Raw genomic sequence first — 17,129 nt, forward strand, 5'->3', positions numbered from 1 at the left:
CATTTCTCCCAATTTTAAAATGTTTATGGGTGTTTTCAAATACATCTTAATGTCTTTGTCTATAGAAAGCCCYGTTTAAGATGCTAATGATTTCTGACAGGCACTTCCCTTGTGTCTGGATTTTGAAAGGAAAACCTAGAGCATAAAATGGCCTTGTTCTAGTCATGCAGTGGATTGAAACCAGCAGAAGCTGATAGCAAACAGCTTTTCTCAAGATGTTAGTTCAGTTTTCTTTCCCATGGATTTCTACTTTGCCTTTTGCTGCAAACTGGCAATGCTAGCAACTGGCAATACAGAGCCAAGAAAAACTCAGAAAAGTGCACTAAATACTAACACAAATTCTAGTTCTTTACATCAGCCATAGTTTCTCTCTGATATCCAAAGCAGAAGGACAGAAAATTTATCTCCTAAAGAAATCCTTGGAGAGGTTTGGTACAGCTGGGTGCAAACATCAGGCACTTTGGTGGCTGCTGGTTTCTTTTCTCCTCAGCATAATCAGCTGTGGCAGTGGTGGAGGACCTTTGCTTCATTTCCTGGGGACAGACTCCTGGAAGAGRGAGTTTGCACCCCAGAGGTTCAGAACAGCTATTTCCTACTTCAGTGCAGCCCAGAATCAGGCAACACCAGTTGCCTCTTTGTACTGGGTTAATGACAAATCATCTGAAATACAGATGCTTAGCACTTTCCACCCACACATGAGAACAAGACAGCAGTTATTGGGTCAAAGTTTTAATTAAAAGCTGCTCAAGTTATGGTTCAGCAACTGGATTGAAAATTTCAAGGCTAAGGTCTGCCTGAGAGCTTCTGAAAATACAGCTATTTTTATGTTGCATTTTGGGATACAGCAAATTTCCTAGAACTAATAAGTCATTGTTTTTTGGCAGAGCATGTGCTCTTTGTTACTGTACCTTSATTGTGTATCTGAGTGCTTGGGGGMCTAAAAACATGTGTTAAAGTGTCATGGGTCCTTCTCTCTTACACAACCTGTTGTAGGAAAAAAGAAACGCTTCAGATTGTCCTGATGAAAAGAGGGCTTCTTGAATTCAGACAGGCACATCCATCCGAGCAAGCCACTCTAGCCTCTTTTTCTAAAGCATGGTTTAGAAAAGCAGATGACAACCTGGTCAATGGGGAGATTCATTTTATTTAGATCTAAAGACCTTTAACATGGATCTCACCCTGGTCTCTAGTGACAACACTGATGAGATCTTCATTGAGAGTGATGGAAGCCTGGACACTGAGCACAGTGTCCAAACATTTATTTGCTTTTGAAATTATTATTCACAACAATCAGAGATTTCACCAATTTTCCTCTGCTGTTTTATGTAAACTGGTCCGATCTTGCCCATAATGAATTTGTTTTTCATTTACTCACAGTAGTACATGTTTATGTTTTTAAACAAAACCTCTTGCTGTTTGTGATTGCAGGCTCCCTAGGGAGGCAAAGTTGATAACAGCTCTCACCTTAAACCAAATTAGGAACATAGCTAACACATTGCTTTAAAGAAAAAGGAAAAAGAAAATTGTGAGGAGGACGCGAGATTCTATCTTCACACTGCACGGCAAAGATTATGAAGTTTTTGACAAAAACACAAGAATCTTTTTCAGATCTCCTGCTATAAATGTTAAGAGAGCACAGAAGTGCTGCAGGGAGAGATAAAGGACTCAGAATGCTTCTTTAGTGTTATATATTAATGGTGAAACTTCTGTTGCATTTGAAGTCAGTAATTTTTATTTTTTTTATATATATATATATATATATGTACACACACCCCTCTGTTTCATACTCCCCCTTCCCTTCCTTCTGGACAAGCTGGTCTCTTGCTTTCTGCAGCAGCAGTGGTTGGGACTTTACATTCTGCTTGCTCCACAGCTGAGTCCCACTCTCGCCTCTCTGCCATGCGTGTGCAGAAATCACATGTACTTATTACTAATGATCATTTTCCCTTCTGCCTCCCAGCTACCAATTTCCATTGCAGTACACCCCCTCTTTAAGTCTCTCCTTTATTGAGTTTCATCAACATAAGGTTGTTTCAATACATCTGTTTGAAATAAAAAATAATTTCCCTATGTCTGCCACCTTCTCCCAACTGCAGATTCTCACCCGATCCCAGGTCCCAGCCCTGATTAACCAGCACACATGTGTTTCAAATAAAAGCTATCTTCTCTTCGCACACACTCCCTCCCTCTCCCAGCTGCAGACTTTCTTACTGCATGCTCCTTGTTTGTGACTCTTTTGCCCTGCTTCCAGCCATACCCGCTCAGCTGTGACTTCACTGTTATTCCTATTTGTTTGTGGAAGTGTTTAGCATCTGCCTTTCAAGGAAGGAGCTCTAAAAAGCTAATTAGTTACCACAATCTTCATTTTAAATGGAGAAAATAAAGCTTGTTGAGTTGAAAAAATTCACTGCCTTGTTCGGAGGGACTATGGCATGGTTGGGTATAGCTCCTGGGGCTGCCTTACCCACTGTCATGAACTGTAGATCTGGATCTTTGGACTAATGAGCTTGCTCCAATTAGACTGGAGGTCTAGAAAAATATATCTACCTTTGACCTTATAGCATTGGCTTGGGCAAGGAGAAAATAGGAGCAACAGTCAATTCTATCCCTCTCTGAACAAAAAGGAAGACACTGTGGTGAGGCTGGACCTTTGCAACAAGAAAGGGTTGTTACAGAAAAAGAGTTTCTTAAATGTGGGTTGTAATTGGAACACTCTTTAGGCTGGATCTGTCCCCTTGACATGAAACAAAATGGGTATTAATTAAGTTGTATGTTCTTGAAGCAGCAAAACTTGATATGCCTCTCTCTCTTCTTCCTCCAGTCTCCTGCACTGTTGCTTTAAATACCAAAGATGTCTCAGAGGCATATTATGGGAGAAGACCGATCTAACCATATCTGCTAAGCTAARTGAATGTACAGCAGTAATATTTCTTCTGTTACTACATCTATTAAAAGGATTAGACATGAACAAATGGTAAGTGACCTCTACATTACTGATGGGTTTATAGCAGATAATCCTTTCTTGAATAATTTGTAGTTTTCCAGCTGTTGGTCAAAATGGATAATATAATATTGGATATAAACTGAGAATTAAGGGCTAGGTTGTTTTGTCATCTTTTGGAGATGGAAAGTAGGAGAAAATGTCTTTTTTTTYTTTTTTTCTCTTTTCTGCCTGTTTACCATAGATTTCTGACCTTCTCTGCATGCTTGATGAGGCTGTGAGGATGTGTTCTTCAAACTAGAACATCTTTTTTTTTAATCTTTCTCTGAAGTACCAGTTTCTCAAGACAACTAGGTAAGATTAACAGCACCTGTATTTGCTCTTGGCCCTCCCTCCCTTCCTTCCCAGGGTCCCTTACTGGTGCTGAAAAGTTTGTTCTAATTCTCTATTAACACATGAGCTTGCTAAAGTGAGGCTTTGGGTGAAAATGTCACTGGGAATACTACACTCCCATGCAAAATACAAATCTATCTGCAAGGATATGAGTAAATGTGTGTGCATTTCTTCAGTTCTGCTTGTGATACCAGCACCAGTGGGAGAGCTCCTCCAAGCTGCCCCGTGGAAAAGGAAGTTACTGCTTTGGTTCATTCTTTGTTCAAAGAATTGTTCATTGAGCACAGCCACAGAATCAAGCATTATTCTGAGCTGTACCTCTGTGAGGATAGAAGAATTCTACTTGGAAGGAAAGAAAGCAAAGCAAGACTTGCATAAGTCACAGTTTTCCTCCAGCCTTCTTTTTTTTTTTAACTGCTGGAAATGGCCCATCAGCAGGAAGAAAAAGATACATGACCATACAGCCTGGTTTTCAATTCCCAATTGAATTTACAGGCCAATAGTGGAAGTGCTTTATCTCAAAACACTGCTCATAATAGTCCCTTGCTGGTTCTGTAGTAGACTTTTGAGAAACAAATATGTGTTCTCATGCATGCACCAGATTGCGCTGCAGGCTCTGCATGATCAGATGACATTTGGCTGCTATCAACAGCAACAGTTCTTCTTCACTAGTCTGTCTAAAACAGCCTTGTCTTCTGTATTCCAAGAAATAATTGTTAATGTGCTATGGAGGTATGTGTTTAAACCTAAAGGCAAGAATACATATAGGACTCATACAAAGTCCTACAATCGCTTCCTTTTCGATTGGATCATACAGCTTACAGAGACAAAGAGCTGGTTTTATGGCTGGATTCTCTGTTGTCTAGTAAAGTGGATTAAAAAAAAAACTGTCTATGTGTGTCCTTCATAATATATGTTCTCTGTCTTGATCTTCTGATAATTAGTGAGTGGTGATCTGTTGCTGAAGTCTTTCTGCCAATGGAATTCTTCTGTCAATCTACTTGTTTTATTTAAACTAGATCTTTTACTCTTTTGGTTTATTTATTTGATTTTTTTAATCGACCAGTGGCGTAGTTGTTAGAAGTGGAGATGGACGCATACACATATGGAAGTGTAAGTCTTGTTCTTTTGGGATACTGGATTGAAAAGACAAACTCTCCCATAAATATATATCCTTCTTCCTACATGGGAACAGCTAGCTCTCTGAGTCTCCATCATCCATGTGTGCATACAGTCATTAAAGAAATAACCATGGGAGGGAACATCTTATGCCATACTATTGTGTGGGATTCCCCCATACCAATAGGTCTTGTAGCTACTTTCTGTGCAATAGATCCATTTTACCAGTTTCATGTCTTCTGTGCAAGATATCTTTGGGCAATTTCACACCCAATAGGTTTGAATGACTTTTAAGATTAGAAATCGCTTCACCTTTCCTAATCCATTTAAAAGATGGACTTCTAATCTAAAATAATCTTTTTTTGCTATGTAGTCAAAGGTAAGTACCTGCAGTTGGTGATTTATCCAAAAGTAAATAAGTAATGTGATCTGCATGCAGTGGTACATTTTTGCATCAGACAGCCCCATCTGCCTCTCTCTTCACTGGCTGTAGAGGAACGTACAAAATTAAGATGAAATGTAGACTTTGATGACTTTCCTGAGAATTGCTCATATCCTGCAGAGGCAAAGAACTATCCATGGGTAATCAGAGAGGGCATGATTTTAGGAGTGCTTGGTGGTTCAATGATGCAGATAAGTATCCACTAGAGGCTATGATACAACCACTGCAAATTCCTTTTTGTTTGTGGGCTTTCTAAATGCATACAAGCAAAATACTCTTTTTATGTGGGCTAGTCCTCCAGGCAAAATATTATTAGTGTTTTTGTGGTATTGCTTCATTGCCCTCCACTTTGAATCTTCCTCGAGTCTTTACAGCTGCTTTCTGATTCATGTTGCACAGCACTCACTTTGGACGTATCAAAAGTGGGCCAAAGCCATCATAAGTAAGAATCAGCAGGTTAAAATGGATATTTTCTTATTTCTCTTTATGTTACTATGTACTGACTAGTGACAAACAACACAGAAAACATGTTTTCAACATTCTCTGAGAAGGACTGCTGAAGCCTTTGACAAGCTTCAGTCAGACCAAGGTGTTTTTTCCAGTTTGAAGCCAAGTGGCCAAGTAATCTTTCAACACTTCATGGTAACATATTTAGGCTTCTCTGGTGTAAGAAAGCATAAAGTTTAGTGTTAAGTTGTACTAATACTTTTCTGTTATGTTATTGTAATAACATGCAACATTGTACTAATATTTTCCATCACTCACCAACGGATATTCTCTATCATAGCTGCATGGGATATATAAAGCTATGCAAGCTATTAGCCAGTGCCAGCATAGCATAGTTTGCAAGTATTTGTCGCCTTCACAGAATCACAGAATGGTTAAGGTTGGAAGGGACCCCTAGAGACCATCTAATCCAACCCCCCTGCTCCAGCAGGGACACCAAGAGCACGTGGCACACGGTGGCATCCAGATGGGTTTGGAAGATCTCCAGAGAAGAAGTCTCCAGAGAAGGAGACTGCCCTCGGCAGCCTGTGCCAGGGCTCTGTCACCCCCCACAGTAAAGAAGTTCTTCCTCACGTGGAGATGGAACTTCCTGTGTTTCAACTTATACTCATTGCCCCTTGTCCCATCACTGCCCACCACTGATAAGAGTTTGGCCCCTTCCTCCCTACATTCTCTCCTCAGGTATTTGTACATGTTCATCAGACCCCCTCTCAAATTTCTCCAGGCTAAACAGGCCCAGATCACTCAGCCTCTCCTCGTACTGGAGATGCTCCAGTCCCTTAATCATCTTTGTTGATCTCCGCTGGACCCTCTCTAGAAGCTCCATGTCCCTCTTATACTGGGGAGCCCAGGACTGCACACCACACAGTACTCCAGGTGTGGCCTTACCAGAGCTGAGTAGAGGGGCAGGACCTTACATACACCTTTTGGCCCCATGAGTGAGTTGAACTATCACTGTGTTCAGTTTATCTTAACTGAGGTTCAAGTCTCTCCCACCCTTCATTGTCAAGCCCATAGGTTTCCAAGACCTCAAATTTTCTGTCCACATATGATCCTCAAATTTTATGTGCCCTCTTCCCTCTGCCTTCAGCGGGTGCCCTCAAGTCTGCTCTCACTTCCTGTGTCCCAGAGCACCTCTACACTTCCCACTGTTTCTTACCTACCCTTTCCAGAGTAGATATCCATTACCAGAGCATGCAATTCATAATATTTTATTGGAGCAGCTATTTCTAGAAGTTTGCAGAGCATAAACAAGGGGCCTACCTAAGCATTTCTCTTTGAAAATCATGAGGATTTAAAATTTGGCTTTAAGGGAAGCAGACTTAGGCCAATACTTTGTACCTTTGCAAATAACTTATGTACTACATAGGACATGGCTACAGAAAGACCTGACTTTGTACCACATCACTGCTCTTCCAGGTCTCACAGGACTTTGACAGCTTCTGTTAAAAAGAGTTTCTTAAGAGGAAAAAAATTATTCTTTATCTATCCATGTCTGAGAAGATCTCGTTTTTTTTCTCTCACACAATTCTTTACTGTGCAGTTGTCATCAACATTTTTGTTCTCCAAAATGAAGTGAAAAAAATGCAGTAAAATTGTAGAAATATTATTTCTGAAATCATAATCAATTTTTTTTTTTTTTTTTTTTTTTTTTTGACATGAATTTGAGTGGGGTAAGATCAGGGGCTGGATTTCCACTCCAATCAATTCCTACCTTGAACTATCAACAAAATTAATCTACTGCAGTTTCTGAGGGATCTGAAAGGCTTCTCTGAGCTGGCTAAATGCCAAGTAAAGTCAGTACATACTGAGGCTTCAGAGTGTAATTACTGTACAGTGTAAATCCTCTTCGCAGCATTTGCTACTCTGTGTTCCTGAATGTTTGTCTGCTATGYGTTGTTGCATATTCATTTCTACTCTGGCAAAACCTGTCTCTTTCCTAGTCCACTAGTGTAAAATACTGACAGGGTAAAATTTGAGAAGGTGGATAATTGCTCATCTCCTGCATGGTGCAATAGCCGCCTTTAACTGTACTGCATAAATATTTCTCTGTTGGACCAATCTGGATTTAGAAAGAAGCTGCAAACACCCAAGAGAGCCCTGACTGACTCATATCACTAATATGAACCCCTTCTGCATTATCATTGATAACTCCTGCTGGGAATTCCTGAAGCTTTTTGATCCCTTATGAAAATAATAGACTTCGGAAAGCCTAATTCCTATGCAGTGTTACAATATCTGACTCTACTCCTCTGCTGTCCAAAATCAGCCTGTTACCACCATCTAAATCACAGATTTTAGAGAATAAGTCTCCTAATTTTAGTGGAGTCCTTACACACTGGGTCCGAAGACTCAGTCTTCAGTACCAATTGCTTTGTATTTTTCTGTGATTCAAACCAATATCTATTACCTGCTACAAAAACTCTTAAGTGAACCAACTGTGATCAAAAATGCAGAATTGTAGAAGGAATTGTAGATTGTCAGTATGTAACATCATTTTGAAGATGAAATAGACTGATAGGAAAGGAAATATCTTTTATATATATATATAGAGAGAGAGAGAGCATGGTGCTATAACTGGTTTGAAAGTAATGTCCAATGCTAAGAATAAAAGCCAAAAACACAAGTCCTGAACTTGTAATATTTTTATTACTTTAGACACCTCTGAAAATGTGCTAATTGCTTTCATATTGCTTCTGAAGCTAAAGGCTTGGATTTTGTAATCCTTTCTCAGGAAAAACAGCCATTAAGTGCTCATGGGTCCTATGACCTTCCAAAACACATTTAGAAATGATGAAAAATAAAGCCTTGCAGACCATTTACTTCTATCTGTGGAGCTGACTGGAAATTGAAGATATTTTTCTTTATTTGAAGTTATGATTTATGTGAAACAGAAGAACTGAGTAATGTAAAAACAGCAAGCAAAGCCTATTAAAAGTGGAGGTTGTAGAGGACAGTAAGAGGCAGTGTGGGGCTGTGGGAGAAGCACAAACTATTATATTCAAAGAGCACAAAAATGACTTATTCATATTTGACTGCCACATCAGGGAGACTTCTGCTTTCCAGTGAAAGTTAGAAATAACTGCATTGAAACCACTAAATCTCCAGAGTGAATTGTCCCAGGCCTCTGTGAGATGTTTCAGAAGACAAGGGGAAACCATTAGCTTAGTTTAATATATTCAATAAACTGTTGGTATTGAAGATGCATTGAAGTAAGAGATGGAGCTCTGTTTGTTTGCTTCCCAAAGGCAAATATATAATGTGTATTTTACTCAGGTATCTTTTAGCAAGCTACTTCATACATCAAAAAGCTAGCTCATGTCCAATGGAGGAAAACAAACCCTGGACTTCAAAAGTTGTTGAAGAGACTGTTGAGGAAACAAGGGAGAAAAATGAAGAGCTGAATGCAAAGGTCTGAGATTTCTTTGCTCTAAAGCAAAGTGTGCCTGGCTGCTTAGGAGAGAGCTCCTGGTGCAAGTACATCTGCAGGAGCTGAGCATCCCAGTGGCAGACATGAAGGCCCAAATGACAATTAAGTCCTCTCAGAGCTTCTTAGCTCTGCCTGTGTTTAAGACCTGAACCTGAACCTGTGCTGCAGGCACTGTGTGTTGTATCTCAGGCTAACAATGCTGGAATCTCAGGAAAGACTACGGGAGAGGGGAATGGAGAAAATTATCCCTTGGGAAACAGTCAATACAAAGGGCTCAAAGTGTAAGAGCCATGAGTGTTGCTGCTGAAGTGTTACATTCAGGAAATGATGGATATCCAGCAGGTTTATTATACACAATAGGTGCATGCATAGAATGTCCTGCCATATCTTGCCTCTCCCCATGAGCCAAAAATCAGAAGACCAATTTTCCTCTGCTTGTTCCTTTTGCACTACAAAAAGGGCTCTATTCTAGGTAAGAGATAGCCATGAAATAAGACCTTTAGCAATGTGGTCTAATGTTAAAGTTGGTTCATGGTAACATAGGAAAACAAAACAATAATACTTTGTGGGCAGCTAGTTCTCCATCTACTGATTTTTGTAATATGGATTGAACATTCTGGCTTTATATTGATAGTGGAAAAATAGCTTATGTATATACATCTATTATGGGGACTACAGCCTGTGTACTGCTATAAATTTATGCAGATAACATTAACATATAAGCAGAATTAATGAACTCAACCAAAAATGAGTAAGCAGTCAGCATGGGTGCTCATGGACTATATCTCACACCCCGTGAAAATTGAAGATGGTGACAAAAAACAGGTGGTGAAGATGGTGACAAAAGAAAGTTTTAATATAGTTTGAGGGAGTTAGATGATAGCGCCAAGCCTACACACTGGGGTACCTGCACAGCAGAGAGTCTGGAGAGCTTCAGCATGGGTATTTGCAAAGGAATACTTTGTGAAACTGCACCTCACATACTACTCACATCTTTAAGGCCTCATTTTGTAAGGCACTGAGAATCCTTCATGCCAGCCAGCACCCGTGATGATCTAAGATGGAAGGCTACTAGTGTTCAAATGGGAAGATACAGGTAAAGTGTGAAATGACAGTTACTGCTAAGCTGCTTTTTGACTTAGCATACAGCCTTGTTGTGACTCATGTCTTCTTGTGTTTATTAGGGGAAAGGTTCCTTCTTGCTGTGCATTGGTATGGTATGTTCCATACCATATTATATAGTATGGTCTTTGGTTATAAATAGAAATATATAATGGTGTGAATTAAAGGAGGGAAGTGAATGGATTCATATGAAAATGGTCTTAATTCAGCTGGACAATGCTAGAGATGTTAGATATGATTTGCAAGGCAGCTTCTAGAGAGCAAAAATATAAGTTCATCCTAAATTAATCTTTAAATATAACTGCAAGWGTCTACTATAAAGTCTTCAAGATTTCTCTGTTGGAAAGCATACAAACTCAGGAAGACAAAAAGATATGAAGAGTAAAATAATCCAGAGTCTTGAGTAGTTCTATGTCCTGGAAAAGTGTAGAGTTTGTTAGAAGGACAGCTTGTGTAGTGGTGGTGGGAACTAAAAGGGAGTAAAAGAGATATTGAACCAGTTCTTCCTTACTTCAGTTTATCTCCTTGGCCCCAAAGGTCTCTTTTTGATGTATTTTATCATATATTATTTTATCCGATATAAATCAAAGGGGTATGAGACAGATACGTGGGCCTAAGAGAAAGTCTGTTCATTTAATCTTCTGCTGGACACAGTCCCAGGTTATGAACCAAATGGGATAAATACAAGGAAGATGAAAGCTTCTGAGCATATCTGTTCAAAAATTAAATCTTTGTCTGAGGGCTGCTAATGTAAACAAAGTGGACTCAAGAAGAAAGAAATATTCACCACTTGCAAGGAGTTCAGAGAAGGTCTATTGTGCATAAAACTCCAAAGATTAATTGTGTTGGACTAGATGGAATCTATCTATTGAGCTCTGAGACTGTGTGAGAAGCCATGTTTATACAGCTATTTGCTTTTATTTRTAGGTAGCAAGATAATTTTGCCTGATTCATGGTTATAATTCTGTCAAGTTAAAAAGCACAGAAATAAAAATAGATTTTGGATTGCAGTCCACCCTCCTCCCAACATAGGGCAACTCTCACTTACAGATTTTTCCTCATGAATTGCAAATATTGCTATGGACCCATCTCACCTACCAGATATATCTGCCCTGTGATTGATAGCATTAAACTGAGGATTTGCAACATCTAAAGTGGGCCAGAAATGTATCTGTACAGTGAAGCAGCTGATCCTGAGGACCTGATCTCTACACCATGCACGTTTCAGGAGGTTAACTTCAGACCATCTCTAGTATGGTCCTCTGGTCTGCATGCCTTTTTGCAGATGAGGTGCTGCTGYGCATATTTCTAGTTAATTTCCCTCAAAAGAAGAGTAATTATGCACTGAGAGAGTGCCCTACAGCATGAACCAAAGCACAGTAAATGGCAACAACTGGGAGAGTCACTTTAGAAGCTCATTTCTTATCTAAACTAAAASTGCAATGCAGACCAAGGAGCGAATCGGTTGGTTAACTCCAAAAGAGATCCTGGGGCACACATTGGCYGTGCTACATGGATGACTGGAAGATCACAACTTGGGAGGAAATGGGGAAGCTAAGAGTTTTGGCTGCGTGAACCACATACACGTATCAATTGTGACTGAAATGTTCTACAGTTAGCTTCATGGGTAGGGATATCATGTTCTGCTAGTGAAATATAGGAGAGTAATTGTTATGATTTTAATTTTCAAAGTAGATTGTGTTACCCCAGAAATAATAGCAAGTCAMCAATATTTCTCCTTTTATAAGAAAAAAAAAAACTTGGCTCTGATCCAGTCAGTTGAGGAATTGTTTAACTTGAAGCATATCAATACTGCAAGTGTCAGTGTAGTCATCCACATCTTTTGAACTATGGGGTGAGTATCATGGCCTTGGCAACACTCGTTCTCTTACAGCTAATTCAGTAAATCCAAGGCCAGGTAATATATTTGGTGTCCCTTTGGTTTCTATAGTTGAGATATGCCTCAACTACCTTGACTGGTGGCTACAAGAGATTTATTCTCAGGTGTACTATTACCTTGAGTTTTGTGGAATAGTGTTCTTTTTCTGGAGACTAAAACTATATGTTTTACTAGAATAAATGTGTATTAATTTTTACGTGCAAACTTTTCTATATCAAACAAGAAGTTGGGGGGAGATGGGGTTTTATTKTTTCTTTCATAAGCTTTGAATTCATGCAAGTGAGATATATATAGTGGTCATTTCTCAAGCTGAGCTTGAGTATCTTAGGGTTTCTTCCTTGCCCATCTCTAGGATTCAATCTGATGTCAGGTCCAGGTGGGAGAAATCTTCCATGGTAGACACAGAGCCCTGTCCTCCCAGATGGGAATGTGACAGTTGTCCAGATCATTAACAATGGACTATATCTCTTTTTAAGGCGGATTGTAATAGTTTATGAAGGAGATTTTCTAGTATGGTGCCTTGTGATAGCAGGATGCTGAACACGACCCAGAGCATCACTTTGTCTATTGYTTTTTGTACTGCCCCTAGTTGTACCTGAGAAGACAGTGCTGTTTTGGGGTTATCTGTCCCATTTAGATAGTATTATGGTTGTAATGGAATAGATACTCTAGTATAATATTGTATGTGTGGATGCCATACATACTTCACTATGTATAGTAGTATATTACTGCTATATTGGAGTGGCACAGGAATGTCTTAGTGGCAACTAATGTCCATTTTACTAGACTCTGTGCAAACGTACAGATGTATTTATTCTTGTCATTCAGTCATTTAACCATATCCAGAGGCATTTATCCTTACACATTAGCAGTTTTAGTAATTTGTTTTATTTTATTTATCTGGGCTTGTCTTTGTCTCATGTAACTTTATATGTGCTCAAATTTTCTATCGAAAATTCTCACTTTTTTCTTGGTCTAGCTAGTAGTATGCCATACAGAACAACCTGCCCTGCAAAAAGAAAAGGTTGAGGTTCTAAAAGTAGTCAGTTTATAACCTGTTTTGTGGAGTAAGAAATACTTAGTTTCCACCTCTTTTATTATTATTATTCAGTTAGTAGGAATTTCCAGTTATTTGTTTCATCCTAAGCATTTAAATGCACAGTTAAGCTCTTGGGATAAATTATCCAAATGCCAGAGAAGTCAAACATTCAAATATCTGTCTCAAATCAGTAGGATTCTGATGATAAGCTATCACGCATGCAGACCCTATATGACCAATTTTAAATTTAGATGTTTAGCCATAGAGTTTAGCTTTATATTTAGTTTCAGGTGTTCTTGACACAGAGCTTTCTAACATGACACTCAAAAATAGAGGAAGAGCATCAGTTTTAGGAGAGCTCTGGATACAGATATTCAAAGGTCATTAAACACACCCTCTTATTTGGATGTCAGGCTCCCACTGGAGTTTTCATAAATAACTGAGAATCTAAACAAGAGTATCTTCATTCAGTCAAGGCTTCTGGCAATTAACAAGGAACCTCAGCTCTGTTTGACCTGTCTTTCAAATTCAGGACCACCTTCCCTCTGAAATGACTGTTTTGTTGAAAGCATCCTAACGTCTCTGATTCAATCTTTTCAATAAATATTACAGGGGATGATGGAGGGAAGGAAGGGAGTGGCTTTTATGACCTATTCTCCACTAAAATCATGAGTATTTCCTTTGCATCAAGTCTTATGATTTTTTCCAAAATTATTTCATGTATTAGTGAATACATGATCCTTAGCAGATTCAAGTTACTGCACTTTGTGACATTTCTTAAATCTACTGACAAATTCCAGAAATTTAGGTCCTAGGTTTCAAAAACACAGCTGTGAACCTGCAGGAATGAGCATGAGGTCAAAGAATCAGTTTTAAAGTATAGTATATATATTTTTGATACTTAAGAAGAAAGAATATCACATGGGATACAAGGATAGTGAATTTACTGCAATTTCACTCTAATTTCTCAACCAGCTGCAGGCTTTTATTATCTATTTTTTTAAGAAACATCTTGCTTTTTAACAAGCAATTTGCAATGAAAAACAGTCACACAATTTTTCCATCTGCTTTCTTTCCTAGCATTGTATTGGAGTTTGAGGAACAGGCAAAAAGAAATTTTTAAAAAGAAGTGTGTGAGGGGGGAAGCACCAGGAATTATTTATCTGTTTATCACATGTTGCCAGCAAATGGGAGTGTCATAATTTTTCCAAATTGGTCACTGGCACTTTCTCTTTGCAAAAAGCAGAACAGGAAAGGAATCCCCTCTGAAGCCTGTCAACCTCCCAGGGTTCCTCAGGGATCTGGAGGAGGATCTGAGGGCCCTTGCTGCACTTTTGCCAAGCTGCTGAAGTGCAAAGGTCATTCTAGTCTCTCTTGGGACTCATTTGTTTCCATCACATACACAGAGAAGGCAGAGGAGTCTTTCAGCTCCAGACAGGCATAGGGAGGCCTGTGGAAAAGAAGCGCCAGAAAAAGCATGAGGTCCTCATTGGAACTAGTGCACTAGCCCAGAGGCACGTGACAGGACTCTTTGTGTTATAAAAGGACATCTGCTTGTGTACGTGGCAGGGTGTTCATACGGAGTGTGATGCTKGGTCCACTCTGCACCACACGTGCGTGTCACTCGGAGCATGGTCACCAGTGGCATGGGCCGTCTCCACCTGACCCGGAGTTCTGCTCATGACTAGATGTTATCTGCATGGAGATGTTACCATAGCCACAAGAAGGATCTTCCCTGACCAATGAAGAAGCAGAAGATGCTGAGATTCTTCTTGCTGCTGAATCCCAGAATGAGATCAATGAGCCCATTCTGGGCTAGCTTAGTCTGCTTGAATAGAGCTGCAGTTTTTTTTCTTTCTTTTTTTTTTTTTTTCCGCAAAGTAAACTTTGATATTAGAGAAATTAATATTGCTTTTTCTTATTCAGCAATAAAATTCCTACCTCAATCCTAAATATTACAGACCATGATCAAAATTTAGGATCAGATTTTGGTTAAAATAGTATAATTGCCTTTATGACCCGCCTTCGTTCAATCTCTAGAGCGAGAGATGAACCATTGTGAAAATCAAAGCGTTTCCCTAACTGAGGACTCAAAGGCCCAAATATACATCTGTAATGTCCTATCTAACCTGGACAATTTCCTTAGCAAGACACATGAGACAAGTCAACGAACTTAATGTGAGCTCCTTGCTTTGGCATCAGATAAGACAGCAGAAAGGAAGGAGCAAAAGAGTGGACTTGGCTTGTCRCTTTAATATATTCTTTTTTTTTGTGGATCTAGAAAGTTTTCATTCATATGTGGCTGTATAAATCACAGACTTGAATTCCGTGTGCACTCTTCATACCRGATGAACTAATAAAACACAATTTGAAATCAACTTCATTCCATTATTTACAATGACTCAGAGCAAAATTTCTGCAAGATTTCTGAAAAGGAGGTCAAAGACTTTTCATGCTACTTGAATGTCTTCTGATTGTTTAAATACAGACAAAATATGTGACTGCCTAAGCTTCTAAGTTGTGCAAGACTTCTGGTTAATAGAAGCTTATAGGTCTGTTTGCAACTGTCAGAAATACCCTTATGATTTCCCCACTTGGAAAATAGCAAGAAAAATGTCCTGTTCCTCTTTTTGGTAAGCCACATCCCTTTGCTAAAAAAAGTGCTGACAAGATGCTGCAGTGGGATGTATCTGGTATCAGAGAACAACGGCTTGAGGAATATTTCTGCTTTTGTAATAGAAGGTCTCTTCTAAATCCAAAAGTGTCTTAATCATGTCTCCAAACCTCAAATTTAATTCTCTGTGCATTATAATCAGTGAATTAGTCATAATCTTTGGGTTTTTTTTTTTTTTTTACTAGATGCACATTTTGCCTCTTCCTACCAATGTAGCTGATTTATTGGATGTTCCATAAATTAGACATTATAAAACATGAGCTATAAAGATACCCACATTAGTCTTGAAGAAGGCAGTTGGGTTTCCAGAAGCAGCTTAGTTCTGATGGCACAGAGTTCATTGTGGGCTAAACTACTGCCCCAARAAGCAAGGCAAATTATTCAGAGAGGAGAGATATTTTATCTATCACTTCTGGTACCAAAAAACTTATTTAAAACAGGTAAAGGCAAATCTGTGCTGTTGACCTCCACATGAATATCTCTGTATTTAAGGCAGAAGACAGTCGTAAGTTAGTAAAATATGCTTTCCTATTTCTACTCTAAATCATTTTTTCACCTTGAGGAAATTGGTTTTAATTTTGCTGTGACTCCATTCCCTGCTTATAAAACATTGAGCACTTTTGCAGGGACCAGCATGATAAGTTGCATTTTGGCTTTGGTGCAAACTATTATTATTGCCTGGTTATTTTGCATGTTCAAGAGTAGGTTTTGAAAAGAGAGGTCAGATCTACAGCTGCAGTTGGCCAGCCTGCTTTCTCGTGTTTATCTAACATCTGCTCTGACAGCAAAGACAGGGAGATGCCCTGTGACAGGAGGCGCTTTTCATTATGATATTCCAGAAAACACTTTCCTCTTTAAAAAGGAGATTTGCAAAAATAATGGGACCGATATCTTCTCAGAGGGACACAGTGGAAGGGTAGGAGGGTGCACTCACAAGATGCAAGAAGGAAATTCGAGCTGGGTGAGGGAGGACATTGTCCAAACTGGAGCAGGTTGCCAACCTGGCCTGGACACGACCCTGAGCTCCATGACCTGGCTTGGGGATTAGCCCTGCCCTGAGGAGGAGGAAGGACTATGTRATCTCCAGGGGTCTCTTGAAACTGATTTCTCTGTGCATTTATACCACAAAACTGTMGAGCGAACTGGACTAGCAATCTGTGACACAGTAATGCTGAAAAATTCTGAATGTTGTAAATGCTGTTTTGACAGGAGGCTTTTTTATTTCTGTTATCTCAGGCCTCTTCATTCTTGCGGCTTTTCCTGACTTCTCTAGTAACAGATACTATTGTTTATAGCACTTGAAATAGGAGGGTAATAGCGAACAAGGGAAGAGCTGCCATGTTCTGCTGGCCTTGGCTGGTTGTTGAGTTTCTGCTGAGGTGGATGGAAAATCTCCACAGATCATCAAATTTCCAGGGGGAAAAAAAAAAGGTGGAATGACTAGGCAGAATGCCTCCCTCCCTTTTCCTTCCTTCCTTCCTTCCTTCCTTCCTTCCTTCCTTCCTTCCTTCCTTCCTTCCTTCCTTCCTTCCTTCCTTCCTTCCTTCCTTCCTTCCTTCCTT

General features: G+C 39.4%; 1 long non-coding RNA gene across 1 annotated transcript; it reads left to right on the forward strand.

Annotated features, from left to right (window-relative positions):
* The first annotated feature begins 2,440 nt into the window (after positions 1 to 2,440).
* On the forward strand, positions 2,441 to 4,131 carry LOC112947418. The gene is made up of 4 exons (XR_003249405.1): positions 2,441 to 2,636; positions 2,822 to 2,974; positions 3,186 to 3,295; positions 3,511 to 4,131. It is a non-coding gene; the product is annotated as an uncharacterized LOC112947418 (long non-coding RNA).
* Positions 4,132 to 17,129: the final 12,998 nt, after the last annotated feature.

The sequence above is a fragment of the Nothoprocta perdicaria genome, unplaced genomic scaffold (assembly GCF_003342845.1).
Source record: "Nothoprocta perdicaria isolate Ctin4 unplaced genomic scaffold, notPer1 scaffold_230, whole genome shotgun sequence".
Classification (NCBI taxonomy): domain Eukaryota; kingdom Metazoa; phylum Chordata; class Aves; order Tinamiformes; family Tinamidae; genus Nothoprocta; species Nothoprocta perdicaria.